The sequence below is a fragment of the Rattus rattus genome, chromosome 8, assembly GCF_011064425.1.
Source record: "Rattus rattus isolate New Zealand chromosome 8, Rrattus_CSIRO_v1, whole genome shotgun sequence".
In the NCBI taxonomy this organism is placed as follows: Eukaryota; Metazoa; Chordata; class Mammalia; order Rodentia; family Muridae; genus Rattus; species Rattus rattus.
Window position 1 is genome coordinate 3,910,122 of NC_046161.1, and position 23,403 is coordinate 3,933,524.

The 23,403-nt window shown below is 44.9% G+C and overlaps 1 pseudogene; it reads right to left on the minus strand.

Annotated features, from left to right (window-relative positions):
* Positions 1–2,874: 2,874 nt before the first annotated feature.
* On the minus strand, positions 2,875–14,792 carry LOC116907198 (annotated as a pseudogene).
* Between the last annotated feature and the right edge of the window lie 8,611 nt (positions 14,793–23,403).

A 23,403-nucleotide genomic window follows, 5' to 3' on the forward strand; every position in this document is an offset into this window, starting at 1 on the left:
TCTCCTGTATGACTCCCGGGGTGGTATGTGGACCACCAAGCAGGCATCCAAGCCGTTGTTCACTGGACCATCTCAGCAGCTGACATTTCATACGTAAGCTTCCAGAGTCCACTGTGAGACAGGAATGTTATCATCCTTCTTTGCTCAGCTCAGATTCACTAAGAGAGCCCCACCCCCATACATCCTCAGCTGCTCGCTGCCAAGCAGTTGCCCTACATAGTCAAAAGTGACCCATTTTCCCTGTTTTTATAAACATGCAGGGAAGTGGTCCCCACAAACAACCACAGCTGTCATGGTAACAGGGTAACAGATGCCCATGACATCTACCAATGTTGTATCCCAGTCTCCCTTTTATTTTAATCAAATTCCAAAATCAGTTGTTTCAAACAGCAAGTGTCAGTCAGTATTTGCTTGATAGAGCTCACTAGAAATAGTATTTGGGGAGCAGAAGATAAAACCCATGTCCCTGGATAAAGATGAGGAGAAGAATATCCAAGAAGTGACTTAGCAGAGGTGCCAGGTGCTTGAACAACAGTACCAAGCCAGGGAGGTGATTTCAGGTATTGGTATGTCTTTCCTAATCTCCACCTTCTCAAAAAGACATGGACTCGAGAATCCAGAATTACATACTCATCAAACTTGCCCAAAAACCTACTTCACACATAAGTAAAAATGAGGATATAGTGTCAAAAGATAAGAGTCTTCAAAAGAGAGACCTGTATTCAGGAAAAAAGTACTTCTACAGGATAAGAAATGGAAATCAGTGGAACCTAGAATTCACTCTGACTCAGCATTTGCCACAATGTGTTCCCAGAACAGTTTGCAAAGGGGCTATTACAGCAATGTAGTATTTCTACTACAGTTGTACTTCAGATGTGTATGAGTGGTGAACACATATTCAGACAATTTGTCCTAAATTATAATTGTTTTGAGGCAAATTCTGTCTGTGTAGTTCTTGCTGTCCTGAGCTTTTGATGTAGACCAGGCTGGCCTGAGTTTTCTAGGTAGAGCAGGCTATCCTGAGGTTTCTAAGTAGAGCAGGCTATCCTGAGGTTTGTAGGTAGAGCAGGCTGACCTGGGCTTTCTAGGTAGGCCAGATGGCCTTAAATGTGCAGTGATCCCTTTCTCTGCTTTCCTAATATTGATATTAGAAGCATATGCCCCAACACACCACATCTAGCTAACATAGAAGGGTTTTGGTTTCTGGTGTTTTGGCTTGGTTTTGGTTGATCGTGGGAATTGAACCTAGGACATTGATTGTGTTTATATAGATGTAGAATGTTTCCTGTGTGATTTATAACCCACCTTGATGTTCTTCTTTCCTTCCTTATCAGGAAAGAAGAACAAGCTCTTATAGATGCAGACAGCTTGTGGAATGAGCAAACACCCTTCCTGAGCCACACATACTCCTTTCTTCCTTGTACTGTGGATGGGTTTTGCACATCCCTCTGATGGTCATTTTGATGGAATGATTCTGACAAATCTCAGGTAACAGGACAGACACCAGCAATAAATGTCATGTGACATCAGCAATAAATGTCATGTGTGCAAATAACCCCATTGTCATTATTCTGTGATGAGAAGACGCTTTCAGTGACCAAGGAAGATATGCTACGTGATGAATCAAAGATGAAGTCCAAAACTAATTTAGACATTATTTGAGGTTCTTTGGGTATATCTTCACCAAATGGAGCAGGTGGGCGTGCCACCTCTTTGTAAGTCTTTGGGGGTATAGCCCTGTTATGACCACTTCCTTATCCTGTTGACCCAAAACCCCTCTCTCTGAGTCTGCTGGGAAACCAAGTTCTCACAGAGTGCCTGTGATCCTGAGGACCTGTAGTTTCATGGTTAGTGCCAGCCCTACATTGCTGCCCCCAAATTCTCTCCTGATGAGGCTGCATCGTCAATTCCCTCCCTCTGCCCTCTACCTATCCACATGTCAGTATCACCTTCTTTTCCAAGCCAGCCTTGCTGAAAAAATTGCACCCACTGAAGAAGTGTATTCACGGTGGGATTTACACTGAAGGACATAACAGAACAAAACTAACATCGGAGGTCAATGATAGCTTAGAGGGTAACAGTGCTTGCCTCACAAGCATAAGGACCTGGGTTCAAATCTCTACAACCCAAGAAGAAAGCAACGCCCTAAGCCCCTCCACAGGTAGAGGGTGTGACCTATGGTCACATAGGCTCAAGACAGAGATCGCCATTTTAATGAGATACATAGAGGCTTAGAAGGCTTACACAATAAGCTTTTCTTTCCCAGACACTCCTCCCTGCAAAAGGTATTTAACCGCAGACCCACCTCAAGAAGTGTGGTATAGTTTTACTCATCCACTTTCCACTATGACAATAAATGCCTTAAAACCATGGACTGCCTCTTTTCATTGGGATCTGACATGGGGAGCCATGGAGAAGGCCTTCATTTTCAGCTATTCCATGGCTCCCAGCAGTGCCTGGTTATCTGAGATCCTGAGAACTAGATGGTCCCAGCCTCATCACAGGCCTGGGGACCCCCAAAACCAGCTTTGGCTGTCCCTTACCTCAGACTGCACTTTTCTCACCCCAGAGCAGTGTCCCAGGGCTTCCCTATGACCCAACCCCTGTCCATTTGCAATGGTGTCAGATAAGCATGGTCAAACTTCCTGATCCTGCCTCCCCAAGTGGCCATGCCCTGTGGTTGAGCGGACGCAGGACCCACAATTCTACACTGCAATGCACACACACACACACACACACACACACACACACACACACACACACACACACACACACACACACCTCAGGGCAGGTAATAATAATACACCTGCTGCCTTTGAGTCCTTCACTTAGCCAATGTATGCCATCTCCCGCTGGCCTCCCACCTGCAGCCGTTCACTTCTCCTCCACCCTGCAGGCTTCAGACCCTTGTAAAGCTTCTGCTGGACCATGGCTTCCTGCTGTCCCACATTCATTCCAGACCTTGAACTTGTTCATTAACAAGTTTCTCTCCTGAGCAATCTCTGAGGTGTCAAGATGAAGCTGCCAAAACTTGGCCATCCCCTCCTCTTTCCTCACACCCTTGCTTGCATAGTTCTCCCTGAAAAATAGAAAAACGGAAATATATTTAGTTTTCATTGATAGAGATTATGCCCCCTGTTTGGTCTGTTGCTATGTACTATAATGCTAAATTCTATACCTGAGGTATATATAGGTAGGCCTATGAGTGAATTCTCATGTGTACAAGCTTTTGTTGTATGAACCTTGTACCTTAATTTAAAACTATTAGTTAAATAAAATTGGTGACAGCCAATTACTGGAGAGATTAGAAGTAGGTGAGTTTGGAGTGACTTGGTTGGAAGAGAGACCAGGGAGGGAAGGAGAAGAAGAAGGGGAGAGAGAGGAAGCTCCCATGAGGGGAGATGGACCATGAGCGCATGGCCAGGAGAAACAGCAAGTATCTGGGAGATACCACTGGGGAGGTAGGCAGGCCAGCAGTTAGAAGAGCAGATTAGGGGTTACCCCCAGTAATTGTCAAAACCAAATAAAATAACCAGCGCCTGAGTCTCATTCATTTGTAAGCTAGCTGGAGATAAGCTTACATTGTCTGTACCTCAGCCCCCAGCAGTTCTCTTTTCAAAGTCACTTGCATATTTCTTCCAGTACTCTAATACTGAGAAGCAGCAGCAGTCATTAGAAATGCATTATAGACGTGAAGCCTTAACACACACACATGGTATATACAGAGCAAACTCAAAGGCACTTTCACAGAACAGAGCACACCTGCAATGGGGAGTGGGTGAACTCGGTTCCTGATTCTGTGGACAGCAAGGCAGCCTATAGGGTTCAGCGTAAATGTAGTCATTCATTAAGAATCCTTTCTGCTGGCTTAATGCTTGCACTGTCTTGAGCAAGAGGAGGCCATATCTCTCTTGCAGCTGGCATGGCTGCCTATTGCTTTTCATACCAGCCTTCCCTCCACACCTCTAAATGCTAGAATGCTAAGTTGTCCCGGCTGGGAGGGAAGTGCAGGACCCAGACACTTCTTACTGGAAACACTGAAAGGATGACGGCTGGTTCTGGGCTCTGAAGGACCCACTTGAGTCCTGCTTGGCCAGGCTCACGCCTTCCAATTAATTGGTCTTTTGCTCATATCTTTGGTTTGCAAAGCCCTGCACAGTGAGTTGACTCCTGGTATCTACAGTGAATTTTACCCCTGATTTCAATCTTAACCAGGAAGTCATCCCCTGACTGAGCATAGAGAATCTCCCTCCAGGAAAAATGTCATAACAGCCACTTATACATAGACCATTTCTTAGTAAAGACCTGGCTTCTGTTTAAATTGTGCTGATAGGCATGTCACATGACAGCTCCCGTGTTAACTCTGAGTGTACAGGTGAATACTACTGGGTATATTTACATTGTGAATTTAAAACATATGATGTATCTCAGGTTAGCCTAGACCTTAATATGTAGCCAAAAATCACTTTTAACTTCTGCTTCTCCAGCAACCACCTCCCCAGTGATGTACTGGTGTGTGCCACCATGCCTGGTTCATACAGTGCTGGTGCTAGAACCCAGAGCCTTTCACATACTACACAAATGTCCTGCTGACTGAGCCGCATCCCCAACAGAAGCTTCCTGGCTCCAGCATTGCAGGCGTGTTTCTAAAGGTTTAAATGTGTTTATTTAATGTGTGTGGGCACTTGCCTGCATGCATATAAGTGCACCACACACATGCAGTGCCCCAGGGGTCAGAGGAGGACATCATATTCCATAGAACTGAACTGAAGTTATAGACAGTTATAAGCCCGCACATGGGTGCTAAAAACTGAGCCCCGGTCTTCTGCAAGAGCCATCTTAAGTCTGATCCATCTCTCCAGCTCTGCTGTCAGCATTTTTGATTATGTGTTATGGTTTGTTTAGCAGTAACCTCTGACCTCTGACTGATGTGTGTTACTAGAACATCCTCAGTTGTAGCAGTGAGAAATGCTCTGACACCTTCAAATGCCCCCTAAAGGAAGAAATAGCTCCCCATTTAAGAACCACTGATTCTTAAATCGCTAAAAGAAACCACTAAAAGTCACTGCAGAAAATTGATCCTTATTGCCCTATATTTTGTGTCCCTGACATTTTTCTTTTCATCCAGGACTATCTGGCTAGTTTTGTGACAACTTGACAAAGGCTAGAGTGATCTGAAAAAAAGTGAACCTCACTCGAGACAATGCCTGCACATGTATCAGAAAAATGTAGCACAGTGAAATGACATCCTTAGGGAAAGGGTACTCTGCAATGAGTTTTGGTGGTGGTGAGACTCTACTGGGATCCATGAGGTGTGGCTGTCAGCTTGCTTAGTAACTTTTGATCATCATAAAATATGTCAGTGTCTCTCCAATAAATTCCCTTTTGCCTATTCTAGAACTAAAAAACATAATTTCTCCTGTAAAAGAAAAGGCCATATTGGACAGTATTCTCTGGAGCAAATGGACCAATAAGGCAGGGTAGTTCAACGGTGGCCATCTGCACACTTTGGAGCCTCTGTCTCCGCTGTCCCAGTCCAATGCTGCACAGATTCCTATGGTTATTGCTGGTTTAAGTTGGAAGGCCAAAGAAACTGGAGTCTGCTGTCAGGCAAGGATGGTAGGGTAGACACACACCACTCAGGAAGTGGCTGTGAAGGTGGGTAAGTACAGACACCTCTTTCCTCAGAACCCTTTGGATCTGCCCTACCCATTGGAAGATGCTGCCACTTAGAGGGTGGGTCTTCCCCACTTAGTTAAACTTCTCTAGAAATGACTTCACAAATGTGCCCAGAAAAGTGTCTCCTAGGTGACCCTAGGTGACCCCTTCAGGTTTGTCACTGTCATCTCTGCCTCCTCATTAGATTCATGTATCACTATTGCCTTTCAGAAAAACAGAGCCCACAGATGCATAACAAGGACCAGATTAAGTGACTGATATGATGCATGGAGAGTCCATTGCTCTCTCTGTGCCCAATGTGGAGCTAAGCACAGCTGCCCTCCTGCTGCTGTTATTAATGCATAGGTAACGTTGCCTCTGTGCTAAAGTTTCAGATTTGCACATTCATGCCCTGCTTACCCTTTTTCCTACCAGTGCTAGGAGCTGAACCCAGGGCTTGAAACATGCTAGGCAAGCATGTTACCACTGAGCTACATGCCCAGTGCCTGTCCTTTGTGATAATGTAGAACATATGATCCTTCCCCTTCCAACATTTGATGACCAGTTAATCATACACTGTGGTCCTGTGGGTATAAGAATGTGGCACCAAGACATACAGAGAGAGAGAGAGAGAGAGAGAGAGAGAGAGAGAGAGAGAGAGAGAGGGAGGGAGGGAGGAGGAGAGGAGGGAGGGGAGGAGGGGAGGAGGAGGGAGGGGAGAGAGAGAGAGAGAGAGAGAGGGAAATACACAAATAAAATGTAATGCAAATTTTGGAGAGATTTTGGGGGAAATACCTCAGAAAAGAGGTGGGAAACAGAATGAGCAGAGAAAGTTCTAGGTAATCAATTAGGCCACCAGTCTTGGCAGCAAGCCTGGTGCCATCCCCTAGCTATCCCCCAAGATCCCTTGCATGTCTAATCCTATCTTGGTGTCCTCTTTAGAAGACCATAGCTGATACCAGGGCTGTCCAGTTTTCTATTTTTGTATAAAAATGACCCTCAAGCATGCCTCCTGAGAACAACCATGTATTATTTCCCAAGATTCTGAGGCTTAGGGGCTCCTGCATGGTCCTGCTGTACAGTGAGGGAGATGGGTTGGTTTGGAAGATTGGCAAGCCTCTCTTATGTTTCTGTTGTGACAGAACAGAGACTGCTGGGCTCAGCCAGGACTATCAACCCAACCATAGTGTCCACATGTGACATCTCTGGCTTGCAGACCTTTTGGGTTTTGTTTGTTTGTTTGTTTTGTTGCTGTTATTGTTGTTGTTGTTGTTTTGGGGTTTTTTGTTTTTTGTTTTTTCTTTGTTTGATATGTTTGAATGTTTGCCCTGAGTGTACATATATGCACTGTGTGCATGTCTGGTATCTATGGAAGTAGAGACTATCCAATCACATGACAAATGAAACTGAAGTTAGAGATGGTTATGAGCCAGCATGTGGGTGCTGGAAATTGAACGTAGATGCTCTAACTGCTGGACCACCTCTGCAGCCCCAGCATCCAGGACTTAATTTGAATATCTCTTTGGATGTGCCTTTGCCTTCACACAGCCCCACTCCTGCCATACTCTGATGGTAAAAGAAACAACAGACACATCCAGAATGAAAAAGAGATGGTCGAACGACACTCCAGTTTGAAGCCAGAAGAGCCAAGAAATTCACGGTGCTGCTCTAAATAGCCACATGGGGCCGCCCTTCCACTTAAGAAAACACCTGTCATTTAACCCAAGAGGCATTTATTAATTCTAACCAAAAGCATACTGGCTACAGCAAACATGCTGGGCAGATCCCACCTGGGGCCGCCTAGCTTCTGCCCTCATTCGTCATCATGGCCCAGTTGTCAATGACAGAGAAGGACAGGGTCTTGGTGCTGATGGTGGAACCGTCCTGATGAATCAGTCCCCGGACTACACACAGCCCTTATGAAGGGAGATAGAGCAGTTTTGCTGTTGGTCTTTTTTTTTTTTTTAATTTTTCTACAAATGCAGAAGGCTGTCATGAGACATGGCCCTGGCCACAGATTCGTTGACCATTTGGAGTCCGTGAAACAGCAACTCTTCCATTTTCTAGTAAGCATAAGGAGGAAGGAAACAGGCACTCTGGCCCACGTCTATCTAAGGGTCAGCTGTGGTCTGCTGTGCCTTCTGAAGCTTTCATCGGTGAGGAAGAGACAAGAAATTATGGACTGGTGTAGGACTATTCTCCCAGGAAAACTGCCAGTGTCCCCAGGAGTTCAGGTGAGGCACTTCCAAAGCAACCATCACAGCAGTCCTGACCGCTGACAAGTCCCTCACAGAAGGAGATGGAAAGCACCATGGGACCCTCATCTAAGTACCCATCCACCCCTGCAACCAGTGTGCACATAGTCCCAGTGGGAGCAGGAAGAGTACAGGAGAGGAAGCATCAGGGAGAGAGCTCCCTCTGCCTGGACCTGCAGTGTCATCGTGCATGCTAGGTAGAGACCACCCACCAGAGCTGTATTAGGCCACCCATGCTCCTACCTGTACTCCTGTCATTGGTCTGCAGGGTTCCCAGAATGAACTTTAGTGGATTCGAACCTCAGCCCGTTGGTCCTCAGGAAGGAGCGGGGGGCGGGGCGCAGGGGCACTGTTTACATCTCCCACAGGAAAAAAATTTTCGGAACAGCTGTGAATGTAGCTTGATGGTTAAGTATTTGCCTATAGTATGAGGTCATGGGTTTGATTCCCAATACAAAAGGAGGTCAGTGGGGGTAATAATTAAGGCCAGGGAATTAAGTGTGAAAGAAACAGTGCAGCTAGAAATGCAAGCCCTGAGGTTGATTCTCCCACAGAGAATGATAGTCTTGTCTTATTGTTTTTGTTTGTTTCAGGAGGGTCTCTGCTAGAGCAGGTTAGCCTCAAACTCACAGAGATCTGCCCACCTCTGTCTCCCAAGTGCTGGTATTAAAAACGGGAACCTCCACACCTGGTTTACAGTAGGCTTTTTAAATCTGTCCTTTGCCTAGTCGTTTGTACAAGAATTAGTCAGCTTAGACTCGGTGATGAGGAAAGACTCAGGCACAACAGTGCGAAAGACAGGTTTGGGGTGTGGTACGTATCTGCCGTGTATTGAAGCAGTATCTCCTGTAGTCTAGGCTGGCCTCAAACTCATTATGACACAAGGACTTTGAATCCTCCCTCTTTCTCGAACCTTCTGGGTGCTGTTATCACCATACCTGGTTGACGAGGTATTGGAGATGGAACATGCTAGACAAACTTTCCACCAATGCAGCAATTCTCTCAGTTCCAATTTCTTGATAGCAAGACAGAGTAACAGGTTCTAACCTAAGGAAGAAGTGAAATTTCTTAGAAAATGTGTCATTTCTTAGTAAATGTTCACAGAATCAGAGAGAAGGCCAGAAAAAACAGGCGAAGAATATGAACCCACTTGGGATTCCTGTGTGAATAATAACACTGCCCAACAGGGAATCCCCATTTGCCACCTACTAGATCCAGAGTCCCGAAAAGGAGAATTTTCTGTCTGTGTTAAGACCACACATGAACGAGGAGCATGTGTAGAAGGTGCATGCCTCGTAAGACTGACTGCCTGAGTGTCCACCCGAGAATCCAAATGAGAAGGCTGATGAGGGGGTGCATGTCTGTAAACCCAGTGCTTCCATGGCAAGACATGAAGGGTAGACAAGAGGAATGTTAGTCAAGTATAGAGACATTCTCTGACTTCCACATGCACGTCCACACCCACATCTTCATAATATACACTATCATATACACACACCAAATAAATCATGTTTTAAAAAAGATCACATTTGTCTCCTCCCTTATCCTTTGGAGACAGCTGAAGCTGCAGGTGGTATCAATCCTTAACACAACCATGTTTTCACACACGCACATACACACACACACACACACACACACACACACACACACACACACATACACACAACCACAGTAACATTAAATCTGAAAACTAGCCTCAGTAAGATATTAACAGATTGAGGGTGTAACTCCACAGACAAACTGGCTTCCAAAGTGTTTGAAGCCCTCTATATTTGGTCCCCAGAACCATTTTTTAAAAATTAAGAAGTTGGGGTTAGGAAGATGGACAGCTCCGCAGTTAAGAGCTCATATAGCTTTGGCAAAGAGGCAAGTTGGCACCCACATCAGAGGCTCACAACTGCCAAAAACTCCAGCTCCAAGGGGATCCGATTCTTCTGGAATCTGCAGATTTTTACACACACACACACACACACACACGCGCGCGCGCGCGCGCGCGCGAGAGAGAGAGAGGCCTAATTAAAATAATCTTATTTTAAAGTGCAGTAATTCTAAGGAAGAAAGATTGTAACAAAATGTTGTAATAAAAATTATTTAGCTTAACATTCTTTTTTTTTTTGTTCTTCAGTTGTTTTTATGTTCTTTCATTTATTTATTTTTTTTTTATTAACTTGAGTATTTCTTATATACATTTCGAGTGTTATTCCCTTTCCCGATTTCCGGGCAAACATCCCCCTCCCCCCTCCCCTTCCTTATGGGTGTTCCCCTCCCATCCTTCCCCCCCTTGCTGCCCTCTCCCCAACAGTCTAGTTCACTGGGGGTTCAGTCTTAGCAGGACCCAGGGCTTCCCCTTCCACTGGTGCTCTTACTAGGATATTCATTGCTACCTATGAGGTCAGAGTCCAGGGTCAGTCCATGTATAGTCTTTGGGTAGTGGCTTAGTCCCTGGAAGCTCTGTTTGGTTGGCATTGCTGTACATATGGGGTCTCGAGCCCCTTCAAGCTCTTCCAGTTCTTTCTCTGATTCCTTCAACAGGGTCCTGTTCTCAGTTCAGTGGTTTCCTGCTGGCATACGCCTCTGTATTTGCTGTATTCTGGCTGTGTCTCTCAGGAGGCGATATGCATTCACATTTTGATCATCCGTCTTGAGTTTCATTTGTTCTAGGCATCTAGGGTAATTCAAGCATTTGGGCTAATAGCCACTTATCAATGAGTACATACCATGTATGTCTTTCTGTGATTGGGTTAGCTCACTCAGGAATTTCATAAAGTCATTGTTTTTGATAGCTGAGTAATATTCCATTGTGTAGATGTACCACATTTTCTGTATCCATTCCTCTATTGAAGGGCATCTGGGTTCTTTCCAGCTTCTGGCTATTATAAATAAGGCTGCGATGAACATAGTGGAGCACGTGTCTTTTTTTTTATATGTTGGGGCATCTTTTGGGTATATGCCCAGGAGAGGTATAGCTGGATCCTCAGGCAGTTCAATGTCCAATTTTCTGAGGAACCTCCAGACTGATTTCCAGAATGGTTGTACCAGTCTGCAATCCCACCAACAATGGAGGAGTGTTCCTCTTTCTCCACATCCTCGCCAGCATTTGCTGTCACCTGAGTTTTTGATCTTAGCCATTCTCACTGGTGTGAGGTGAAATCTCAGGGTTGTTTTGATTTGCATTTCCCTTATGACTAACGATGTTGAACATTTCTTTAGGTGTTTCTCGGCCATTCGGCATTCCTCAGCTGTGAATTCTTTGTTTAGCTCTGAACCCCATTTTTTAATAGGGTTATTTGTTTCCCTCGGTCTAACTTCTTGAGTTCTTTGTATATTTTGGATATAAGCCCTCTATCTGTTGTAGGATTGGTAAAGATCTTTTCCCAATCTGTTGGTTGCCGTTTTGTCCTAACCACAGTGTCCTTTGCCTTACAGAAGCTTTGCAGTTTTATGAGATCCCATTTGTCGATTCTTGATCTTAGAGCATAAGCCATTGGTGTTTTGTTCAGGAAATTTTTTCCAGTGCCCATGTGTTCCAGATGCTTCCCTAGTTTTTCTTCTATTAGTTTGAGTGTATCTGGTTTGATGTGGAGGTCTGTGCAGTCTCTTCTGGTTTCCCAGCCGTGTCCGCCTCTCTGAAGCTTTAGCTCTCCCTCCCACGGGATTTGGGTGCAGAGAACTGTTTATTCGGTCGGTCCCTTCAGGTGCGGTGTCTCAGACGCAGTGGACCTGCTGCTCCTGGGCCCTCCTCTACGGGTACCCAGAGGCCGTATACAGTTTCCTCCTGGGCCAGGGATGTGGGCAGGGGTGGGCAGCGTTGGTGGTCTCCTCTGCTCTGCTGCCTCAGGGGTGCCCGCCTGACCAGGCGGCGAGAACTCCCCTCCAGGGGGCCTGGGAGCAGAGAGCTGCTAAAGGCAGGGATCCTCCGCTGGCCCGGGACTCTGGCCCTAGCTTAACATTCTTTGCAGAATTTTCCATTAATATTTTTAGGACACATTTAGCTACAACAAAATGAAAACACAAAGAGCAGGTTTGTCCATTATCTTATCTTCCCGACAGTCGGGAGCATTCGGGCCCTCTCTACACACATCTCCCACATCTACAGAGGGAGGCAAGGCACACTGCCTTCTACCAAGACTCGATGATGTAGGTTGATGCCATTATGCAGGTGAAGGCAGACAAGATAAAATGAGGCCTGTCATTGGACAAGAAGGAAGGGAGGTGGGAGCAGAGAGAGAGAAGCAAAAGAGAGAGCGCCATAGTGAGGAGAGGAGCTGGGAGAACATGGCAGCAGATGTTAAGATTTTTCTCTGCGCATAGATAAAGGTTATGACTATTTTTAAGGGGTGGGTGTGTACAGGGTTTTGCGCTGTCTAGATGGGCAAATTATATCTTATCAATTGGATTAGAGGTTATTGTGTGGTGTGTTCTTTCATGGGGGACTGAATTGAATTCAAGGGAGTGTGTGGTGGCAGGAAGCATTGGGATGTGTATACCTGGCATAGTAACCACCCACCAAGGGAACTGTGAGCGACAGCACGGGGTGTCACAGAGTGCTGCCGCACACTTACTTTCTGTCCCCATGATCTCATGCCGCTGCCGCCAGCTCTCCTATTCTGGTTCACACCAACTCTAAGCCAAGTGCTTAATGCAAAAATGTGTTTTCCTATATACTATGCAACCTGTCAAAGTTACTTAACCATTAAGATGTTCATTCCCATCCTGCCTTGGTAAATGATTTTTGCTACTGCTACTAAATTATTGTGTGCTATATTTACTATATACATTCTCAAGTCAGTAATTTAATAAACACAAGTTGTCTAACTCAGATATGACCAATTGATACAGCTCTCAATCTCGGAAGTCTGCTAATTATTAATAAACCCAAAGTCTAACAGATTACCCCCCCAGGGTCTCAGAAGATAATGGACACAGCCACGAGAAATTGCCTGGATTGTGGTATGGAAACCACTGAGAAACACTGTGGACTGACTGCAGAGCCAAATGCCTCCTATTGCTTAAAGTCAAGGTGGGTCACTTCTCAGTTCACAAGTTACCTACTCCACAGAAGTCACAAATTCAAATTTTAAGTTTTCTTTGATTGCCCTTCAACTAAACTTAAAAGTGTTTTTCGTTATGTACATTCAGAAGGAAAAACCCCTTTTTGTTCCTTCTGCTCCACAAAAAGCTCATCTTAAAGACTGTTCATGTTGTTAACTTATGTTGTTATCTCTTTTGTAAACTTATAAGCTACAAGAAACCCACTCAGACCTACCTCTCATGGACCAAATAGGAATCTGCTTGAAGCAGAACACTTGTATTGTCATAATTCAGGGTTTTGGCCTCAATTTTTCTGCTGTGTTCAGCATCATATATTTTATAAAATTTAAAGCAGTGAGAGCTAAATACATGTTATGCACTCTTCAATTATAAGATATGATAGAATATTGGTTGTGAAAAGGATTACTGGGGAACTAGTGTTTTCCATCCATTAGTATGTTTTTCTGACCTTAACTACAAAGGCCCCTCCCTCGTGGGGTAAATGCAATGCCAGCAGGAAGACTCTACATTAGGAGACCAGAAGCTGGTCGTGTGACACATGAATACCAGAAAACAAGGACCACACAAGTTCTGCGCACTACCATGTCTGGCCAGCTCAGAGAATGTACACAGGAAGTATGATTACCTTCCCTATTAGCTAGTATACGTAGTATATTAGGCACTTAAATATTTGTTGAGTGCGGTTTTATAAGAGGGACCCAGTGTGCAGAGCCTCGCTGGCAGTGAGCTGTGATTGCCCCAGATCTGTTCCTCAGAATGTAGAGGTAGCCACATTGCATGGCCAGGCCTGACAACACCAATAGGACTTGATGTTGTGCGAGCTCAACTTAACAATATAACATGTGGATTTGACATGGCCAGCATCGGATAAGCCATTTTGTATTTCGAGGATTTTGGTAGTCATGATACCCACCAGCTCCTTACATCCAGCAAACAGATATCACCATCAACTGCTAGTGTGTCAATGCCGCTGAGGTTTTTAAATCTGTGCTTGTACTCCAGGCTGTGCACATCATTTATGGCAGCCTTGAATTTTTGGACGTCACAGTAAATTATCATCTCAAAGAACTAAATGGGAAGCAGGTAATATTTCTCTCTTCTCCCCAAGCATCCTGAAGAACAAAATTTCTTACAAATGCTTTCACATTCAGGCATGGGTTCAAGTGCAGAGCGATATCCCTTGATTTTCCTGCCACTAGGTCAATGTTAAAGCTTCTGGCATTTGTATTCACCTCTTCTTTAATGACAACCGTTTGTCCAGGGCCAGTGGAAGCATTCAACCTTGCTTCAAATGGCAGGCTCAACGGGAGCTTGCCAGACTTTTGTCTATTTTCTCTGCTTATCTGTGTCAGTCCCAGAGTAGATGTTTCCATGCTCTGTAAATCCCGAGCTGAATCTGAACCCGATGGAGTGAATGTTCACTTTGCCATAGATGCCTACTGTGTCTCCCTTCTCTGGACTGATCCTGTGGCATAATCAGAATGTGCTTTCCATTCACAGCCACCTGGACTTTGTTCTTTAGCACCATGATCACAGTCTCAAAGGACTTTATTTTCTGAAGGGCATGTCATAGGTGATCTCCTCCCAGCCCCAATTCTCATGGGTCGGTGTGTTACAAACAATGTGGTTGGATCTTTTGAAGCGAGGGTTAAAGTGGAAGGGCCACATCAGCTCTCGGCTTCAGGTTGTTGCCATGTACCTGGAATCTTTAGGACCATGTCCACGGATTACAGTCAAAGAGCTAGGCTTCAACTGCTTAGTAATGGTGCCGACCTAGGAGATTGTCAAGTTATAGATGATATTTTGTAGGTTATTTAAGGACAACATTTTTCTTTTTCAACTTATTGATATTGTTAATTGGAGTCTCTCTTTCATCCCACTCTTCATTTAAGGGTTACTCAAAGTAAAAACTTGTCCCTAGCCAGGTGGTGGTAGGTCCTGAGCTCTGACATGTGTCCCTTGCCAGACACTGTTGGTGCTCTCTGTCTTTCATTCTTAAATGTCACCCTTGAACACTTGGAGAACCTGCATAACTGATATGGGTTAGGGTTGAATATTAGCTGTGTTGTTGTACTAAAGTCATTTGATTTTTTAGCTTCAGGTACCCTAAGAATAGTTGGGAATCTTAACATTTACTTCTCTTCCCAGTTTAAAGAACAAGTGAAATATACCTAACTTAAAAGCTGTTAAAGACGAGAACCAACAGCTAGTCTCAGCAAACTACAAGTGAAAACAAAGACCTTGGCATCCAGTTTCAACCCCCAACAGAATCACAAAACCATCTTAACTGGAGGTAAGAAAGTACACAAGAGGCCAGAACACAGTGCCCAGGCCCTGCACCCAATCCCTTCTGTGTGCAATAGAACTGGAGGTGCTCTGGACTCCATGATCTACACAGAAAATCAGGGAAGCTCAAATTCACAGACCACACCTTGAGCCACAGCCTGGCCCAGTGCTTGTCCCCTCTACTGGTCCCTCCTCCTTCCATGCTCTTGCTAATCTTCCTCCCTGACTCGCTGAACCGGGCACAGACACACCCCATTTCAGCAGGCAATCTTTTCATTTTCCCCTCCTTTGTTTGATGAGCTAAGAAGTGAAATGCAAATGTGTTCCCTTCTCTTTGAAAAACTAAGCCTCCCTTCCCTGGAGCAAAGAGGAACAAGTTTTTCAGGTTGTGGATCTGAGGTACCACCAAAAAAAAAAAAAATGGGGGGCGGGGGTGAAAGATCAAGAGGGAGAAATGCTTACCTAGACTCAAGGCACTTTGGAAGTGTGGGGACAAAGTCTATGAGTTTAGGAAGGGGAAGTGCCAAACTCTGTTCCCCATAGTCACCTGGCAATCAGTAAAACAGCAGACACAAGTACTTGGGTCATCTAATCCACAGTGCCCTGGGCACTGGGTTTCAGAGCTTTATAAAATACTCTGCATTTGGTATACTAACTATCATGGAAACTGCTAGATGCTGCCTAACTGACAGGATGCTGCAGATGCAGACAGTGGACAGATCAGCCCTCACTGGGTGAACAGATGAGTAAGAATGAGGTAAGGGTGGAACCTTGGGGCAGGTAGAGCTTGTGACAGGGGTAGGGCTTCACAGCTGGCAGAACATTTATAGTCATGTGTCACCCATGATTGATTGGCAACTGCGTGTCAAAAGAAAGGTGATGATCTAACAGGCTTGAGCTTGGATCAGTCAATAAAGAACTTGTCAGGAATCATGAAGACATGAATTTAGTCTTTAGAATCCAAGTAAAAAAGCTGAGCTGGCAGCATATGCTTGTAAGCCCAATATGGAGAAGCCAGAGACAGATGAAACCCTGAGCTCCCTGACAGCCAACCTAGCCTAATAAGAGAGATGAAGGTCAATGTCTCAAAACAACAAGGTCCTTGGGAACATGCATAGTTTCTCTCCATGTATGAACACATGTGTACACATGCTTGCACACACACACACCCTAAAAAGCAAAGGGAGGGAGGGAGGGAGGGAGGGGGGGGGAGGGAGGAGGGAGGGAGGGGAGGGAGGGGAGGAAGAGAGAGAGGGGGGGGGGGGGAAGAAAACCAAACCTGTTGGTATACTGGCTAGTCTTGTATCAACTTGATACACAAACTAGAGTTACCTGAAAGGAGGAGAATTTAAATAAGAAAAATGCTCCATAAGATCCAGCTGTAAGGCATTCATTTTCTTAATTAGTGATTGATGAGGGAGAGCCCAGCATATTGTGAGTGGTTCCATCCCTGGCTTGTTGGTATCTACATCAGCTCCCGCCTCCAGGTTGCAGCCCTGTTTGAGTTCATGCCCTGGCTTCCTTCACTGATGGACTATGATGTACAAGAGTATGACATATAAATCCTCTCCCCCAACCTGCTATTGGTCATGGTGTTTCATCACAGCAATAGAAACCCTAACTAAGATAGAAGTTAGTACCTGGAGTAAGATATTTCTACGATAGATCCAACCATGTTTTGGGGAAGATTGTGGAAGATCTTTGGAAGTTTGGTCTAGAAAACCCTTTGAGTGTCGAGGGCTCAGTAGGTTGTTCTGTGTGAGCTTGGAAGGTAAGAATATTGTGAGCAGTGCAGAAGATGGAGACCTGGAAGCTTCCAGAGAAAACTTAAAGACTCTATCAGAGACATTTGCTATTTTGAGTTGGGATTCTGTCTTTCTGGTCAGTTGGGAAGGAAGAGGCAGCCTTAATTAATAAGAGACCAGCAACACTGAAGTGAAACTTTTGTAAATGTAGGACACTTGATGCTGGTCAGCTAGAGCTAAGAAATTAGGGCTGATTGAGAGGAAATACACATCATTAAGGTGAAATCTTCTGGGAAGGTTTCATAGGTTAGCACAAATAAGCTGTGTTCCAGAAGTTATTGGGCTGGCAGCCAAACTTGTTTGCGTAAGAATCACGAAGGTAGTACTGGCTTTGACATGAAGAGATTATGGAAGCAGCTGAAGCTTGATACTGGGAGAGGCCGGGAGAGGCCATTGGTGAAGGAGCAGACTCAGTGGCAGATGAAGTCCCAGGACCGAAGGAATCGTGACAAAAAAGTTGAGGATTGGCACCTCGGAGAGAGCCTATGAGAAGCTGTTGGTCGAAGAGCCGCCCAGTTGCAGGAGAAGATCCCAGACTTTTGAAGTCGCCAGTGCTGTGGAATGACCATCAAGAAGAGCAGCAGCAGGGGAGTAGAGTCAGCCAAAGCCTAGAAGACAACCTGTGTGTGTTGAGAAAGCAGAACTGAATTAGTGACTCAAACTCCTTGGAGGATTGTGAGAAATTCCCAGATAGCTGGACATTGAAATACTTATACTGTTGGAGTTTTGTTTTACTTGGTTCAAAATGTAATTTTGCCCTTGTTCTTCCCTCCTGTAGAAGATATTTAACTTAGTTTTTTATTTTTACAGGAGTCTAACAGCTCAAAGACTTTGAACTTATAAAAACAGTTTTGCATTTTAAGATTGGATTTTTTTTTTATTGATTATTTAGGAATTTTACATAGCACACTCCAATCACACTTACTTCCAAGTCCTCCCAGGTCTGCTCCCCCATCCTTATGACCATCCAAAGAGAAGGAAAAAGTCCAATTCGTGTTGCCCATATACTTACTGGAACATGGTCAAACTCCCAGTGTCCATCTACTGTGGAGAGCTACACTTCAACATCATTATACAAATTTTAAGAGTTCTCTTCAATAGCTTCTTGTCTAAGCTGTTTCTTTCGGTGGAGCTGGGGGTCATCACAGAAGCCTTCTATGTCTCTCTTTCTCAACTGTGAGTCAGCAGTCATCAGTACTAGTGCGGAAGAAGTTTTGTTGAACATTACAGTCAGGGGTAGAACAGATCATGGACTTCCACATGTTTTCTGGTGATAACACAGACCACAGACATCAACATTTCCTTCTGCCACCGCACAGGCCATGAAGACCATCACATCCCTCAGTGACAGTACAGACCACAAACATCAACATGACCTTCTAAGGGAGCACAGATCACAGATATCAACATGGCTTCAGGTGGCAGCAGAGACCACAGACATTTGCCTGGCCTTCAGTGGTAACACAGGACATCAAGATCCCCTCCCCACCCTATCCAGCAGGACCACAGACCCGCAACGTGGCCCTTGGTGGACTCCAGCATGGCTTCAGGCAGCAAGAGATTAGATATTTTAAAGAGACTGAAATTTTAATTTGTTTGAATTAGTAAAGACACCAGGACTTTTAAAGTTAGCTTTGTTTTTAAAGTGAGATCTTGGGATGAATTAGAAAGGTGCAGCTTAATAGTGATGTGTTTATTTGTCAGATTGACAAGGGGTCAGTTGTACTAGCTAGTCTTATGTCAACTTAATCCAAGCTAGAGTTATCTGAAAGGAGGAAATCATAACTGAGAAAATGCCTCCTAAAATCCACCTGTAGGGGCTGGAGAGATGGCTTAGCGGTTAAGAGCACTGGCTCCAGAGGTCCTGAGTTCAATTTCCAGCAACCATATGGTGGTTCACAACCATCTAAAATGAGATATGATGCCCTCTTCTACATTCATATTTAAAATAAGTAAATAAATAAATGAGAGAGAGAGAGAGAGCGCCACTTGTAGAGCATTTCTTACATTTAGTGACTGATGGGGGAGGGCTCAGCCCACTGTGAATAGTTTCATCCCTGGGTTGGTGGTCCTGGGTTCTATACGAAAGCTGGCTCAACAAGCCATGGTGAGCAAGCCAGTAAGCAGCACTCCTCCATGGCCTCTGCACCAGTTCCTACTCCAGGTTCCTGCCCTGTTTAAGTTCTTGTCCTGGCTTCAGTGTTAAACTTCAATGTGGAAGTGTAAGCCAAATAAACCCTTTCCTCTCCAGGTTGCTTTTGGTCATGATGTTACATCGCAGGAATAGGAACACTAACTAGGATACGTGGAATTTAAATCTAGTAGACAATAAAATCTGTTTAAAAAAAGATACACCCTTCATACCTTCATACCACACAAACACACACACACACACACACACACACACACACACACACACACACACACCCTTCATTCTCTTGGCAGACCATCATGGGGCTGGGGATCAAGCCAGCCTTGAACATGCTACTCAAATGCTCTACCACTGAGCTTCATCCACAGCCCTCCCCTTACAGATGCTCAAGAGCCCCCTTGGCCCTCGTGCCACACAGCAGCCTTAACTCTGTTGTTGGCCTCAAGAGCTGGGCCAGGCTGCCAGGGCTAGACTCCAGAGCTATCTCTCCTGCCCATCTTGGTGCAGTAATTCTCAGAGCTAAGTTGCTAAGAGGATGCAAGGGCTTCCTCCCTCCTTAGCTGACCCTTCAAATGATGCAGGATGAAAGTTCATTTTAGCTGTCTACTTGAGACGATCTAAAATCACCTGGGAAGACAGTCTTAGTGAGGGACTGCTAGATCAGGTTTATCTGAGAACTTGTCTGTGGGGGGTCATTTTAATTCTATTAATTGATTGATGTGGGCCTAAAGGTGGGCAGCATCTTTCCCTGGGTTTGGGTCCCAGACCATACAAAGGAAAATGTGGGCTCAATGCAAATTCATATGCTTCCATTCTCTCTGCTCTTAACCATGGATATGACAAGCTGCTTCCAACCCCTGCCTTGCCTTCTCTGCAATGATAGACTGTAACGCAGAACTGTGAGACAAACAAGCTCTCCCTCCATAACGTTCCCTTGTCATGATATTTTATCACAACAACAGGAAACAAACTAACACAGAGAAGCCACGAGCTACCTGCTTAGGACTCTCCGGCTGTGCTTTCAGTACACAGAAGAACTCATACATATGACGGCCCATTAAATACGCCTTTGCATGATTTACGAAAGTTTCAGATGCCAAAAGCACGGGCTAGCACCTGTGCTACCCGGCCTCCCAGTGACTCAGTACCCAAGATCACGTTAAAATGTTCTTCTCTACCTCTGGTCCCCTTGCTTTTGATTCAGCTCAGTCTTTTTCTCATGCTTAAACTATCAAATGTTTCTGAATTTGTCCAATCCCAATACCCGCCCTCGGATCACAATGATCTTAATAAACACAAAGTGACTGACTCCCCTCAGGCACTCTTTTAGTGACTGCCTCTACACTCCTCTCCCAGTGGACACAAGATCTGCGGGCCAGCCCCTCCCCCAGTCTAGCCTGCAGCCTAATTTTATATCACCTTGGAACTATGAATAGACTTTATTTCTGGAAACACTTGGAAAGGAAATTAACATTTTTTTTAGCAGATACCATAGGCTGCTTCTTCAAATACAAATGTGACTTGGGACCCATGAAATAATTTAAACTAATATTAGCATCCTGCCCCCAAATCTACTTGACAAAAGTACAAGGCCTTACATTTTTTCGTGTGTTGTTTTGGTTTGGGTTTAGTTTTGGTTTGCGGGGTTAATGGGGCAGGGGTGTCCAACATAAATTTTTATTGATTCTTTGGGAATTTCACATCCATATATCCCTATTGCTTCCCAGCTCCCTATCCCCACCTTCCACCTCTGTGACAACACCTGCCTCCAGCCAAAAAAATGTCTTAGTGGCCTGCCCCTTAAATAGAGCTGAATCCTTTCCCTCCTGCTGGAAGCCATCTTTTGTGGAGAGCAACACTTATTACATTCTTAAGAGTTCTTTTCCATGGGTTCTTGTTTAAGCTGTTACTAATTTAGAGTAGAGAGAGGGGCACTGGGGTGAGGGTAAGGGTTGTCACAGAAATCTTTCATGTCCCTCTTTCTCTACTGTGCATCTTCTGTCATCCATATCACTGCCAAAGTAGCTTATCTGCTCTTTACAGTTCTCAGGAACATGAATCGTGGGCCTCCACAGGGTTTCTAGTGTCAGGTCAGCACAGAAAACAAACAGGGCTCCCAATTGCTGCAAGGCCACAGACCCAGATAAGGCCCTCTGATACAGCTGAGATCATAGATATCAATATAGCTTCAGGCCACAGTATAGAGCACAGACCTGGCTAGAGTAAACCCACAGACCCAGACATGGCTGTCTGTAGCAGCATAGGCCCAGCCATCACCATGGACCCAGGGGACAGAGCAGGTCACTCAGATGAGTCTAGCTCCCAGTGGCAACAGGGCCCATGAACATCAATAGCTTCAGGCTGCAGCAAAGACCACAGACATCTGAGTGGCCATTCTTAATTCTTAAGTTCATGCTTTTAATCTGTCAAGGTTTATGTGTTTGAAGATATATAGTACACAGTATATATAATTATTTAGAGAAAAAAAACAGGAAAAGTTTTCTAGCTAACTTTTTAGAAGATAGAAACATAGCAGAAGAAACCAGCTCAAGCTAGTATTTGAAAATCAGGGTATGACCTTTTTAGTAAGTATAAATACAAGGGCATTGTACTAAACATTAACATTTGTTCTTCCACTAATATTTACTACATGAGAGATACATTGGCACCTCTCACAGCCCCTTCTGTAACCACACTGGAATTCCTTTCCTGTCTCATGCAAATATTAACTAAGCATTGTAGTGTGTCCCAGCAAGGCCTGAAAGATTGAAACAGATTCTCCATTTAGTAACCTGGCCTCTCTCAGTATAATTGTTTGGAATTGAGATCAAAACAATCAATTGTTTGGAGGACAGAAAGTATGTCTTCCCATCACTTCCCAAACATTTAACAGTTGTGCATTAATGACTCATTTCCTAGCCATGCCCCCTTTTTTCCTCTGAAAGCTCTTCTTGTCCTAAATTCCCTGGTCAAGATCTGTGGCGGAGAATTTCTGTCTCCTCGGGGCTGGCTTGGAATAGGCCTATTCTACCTGCGTTTGTCTTCCTGCTGTGATAGAACAATGAGTAGTGTGAACTGCTGACCTGAGACTTGGAGTGTTCAGTGAACTGCGAAGTTCTTTGTTCTTCATGGAACAAAAGAGACTTCACTCACTAGCCATCTGTCTGTCCCAGTCTCATGTTGGGAGTAGAAAAGGCTGTGGACTGGCACCAACCGGAAGAGAAAATTGTCTGCCTTCTCATCAGCAGCTCACCTTGGAGGACAGACAGGAAGTGACCTCACAGCCTTCTCACTCAACTCACTTGACAGGACTGACAGGCATGCCCACATCTTGGCCAGGTCTCTTCAGCCTCACACGCCTCTTACCTTTCTCTGCATTTCTCACTGCCTGACTCTTTAGTTGGCCCACTGAGGATTGGTGACTAAGCCTAGCTTGTCATGGCTGCCAAGGTCCAGGCTCTGACCATAAGCCCTGCTAACAATAGCACAGTGCTTAACGCTTCAGTGCTTCTGCGGGGTTTGCTGTCCCAAATGTTAGCTGGGCTACAGAAAAGATCCTGTCTCAAAACTACAAACAAAGAAGGATAAATAATTTAATTCAGAGGAAATAATGTAGAAGAAGTGCTAGAGGAAAACATGAAGGACGGGAGCATCGTGGTCATCACAAGCAGGGGACAGGCAAAGCAGGAGCTCAGTCCATGAGACATGGAGGAGTCCATCCATCCACAATGGCAGGGAGACTAACAGGAGGGTTCACAGCACAGAGGATATGGAGAGAGACTGGAAGTCACCGACTGGTGGAAGAAGTCTCAGACTCCTAGGAAACTCTCACTAATGATAAGGTCAGGAGCTCAAGGGTTACAACCCTGAGCAATGGTCAGGTGGGAAACTGATGGGTCATGGGAAACAGTTGGCCTCTTGAGGAAAGAACTCTAAGAAGGACGCCAACATGGAAATCTTTGAATCTTCCACATTTGATGGGATTCTGCTTTTCAACAACTTATCTCAGGTGAGCCTGATATCATGACCCCATCCCCTCAAGTATTTCAAACTAGAGACTGTTACATAACTTAGTTGGTCGAGTTCCAGCCTAGCATGCGCTCAGCCATGGTTATTACCACCAGCACTGCATAAATTGAGCTTGGCGATCCCAGAACTTGGATAGCAGAGGCAGGAAGATCAGAAGTTCAGTGTA